The 778-nt window shown below is 31.2% G+C and overlaps 1 protein-coding gene across 1 annotated transcript in view; it reads left to right on the top strand.

The window, feature by feature from the left end:
• DNAJB14 (DnaJ (Hsp40) homolog, subfamily B, member 14) overlaps positions 1–778 on the top strand; it is a 109,014-nt gene that overhangs the window by 72,873 nt on the left and 35,363 nt on the right. The window lies entirely within an intron of this gene.

Raw genomic sequence — 778 nt, 5'->3', positions numbered from 1 at the left:
GCTCTGTAATTACTGAAATACTTTTTACAGAAAATAAAACCACTTGCTTTTTATTTTCTCCAAGAATAGAAAAAGAAGAGGTAATTAGTTTAGGGAATTAAATTAAATAGAAGAGATGTTTTCATTTGTGTTTTGTAAGGCTTTAAGAATAAAAAAGATTGCTTTTAAGAAGAGTTGACTACATGAACTCATCTGGCTATTTTGTCTTTCCAGTTAGGATGGTAAGTTTCCCAAGGAGGGAATATGTTATTTACAGAATGACTCGCACAATATATGTAAACATATTTTTAAAAAAATTTCAATGAAATGGATCCCTTTCCTTTTCTCTGACATGGATGTCTTCAAAACATACACAGTCTACATTACCTTCAAAGACTCCCAAGTGTTTCAGAGACTATTTGAATAGTACCTGTGCCTATTTACATATACATGAGTGTAATGACAAGGGGCATGGATTAGCTGTTTATGTGTTTGCTTGATAAATAATAGTGGATCAGATGCTGTTTTTTGTGTTAGGTCTGGTAGTCAATATTAACATCTAGAATGTATCTCTAAGAACAAAGACTTTAATTCTACCATTTGAGCTAGTTCTTACGGAGAAACACAGTGAGAAAATACGAGATACCCTCTTCCCCAAAGAATTTATAATTAATAAAGGGGAGACAGATTTCACATAGAACTTTTACAATATAGTAATACCTGATATTTGACAACCATTTTATAGTTTTTCATTCCCATATTTAAATTTAATGCTTATTAAAAATCTCGTGAGTTGGCT

Source organism: Propithecus coquereli, unplaced genomic scaffold (genome assembly GCF_000956105.1).
Source record: "Propithecus coquereli isolate 6110/MARCELLA unplaced genomic scaffold, Pcoq_1.0 Scaffold161, whole genome shotgun sequence".
NCBI lineage: Eukaryota > Metazoa > Chordata > Mammalia > Primates > Indriidae > Propithecus > Propithecus coquereli.
This window is presented reverse-complemented; position numbering and strand designations above follow the sequence as displayed.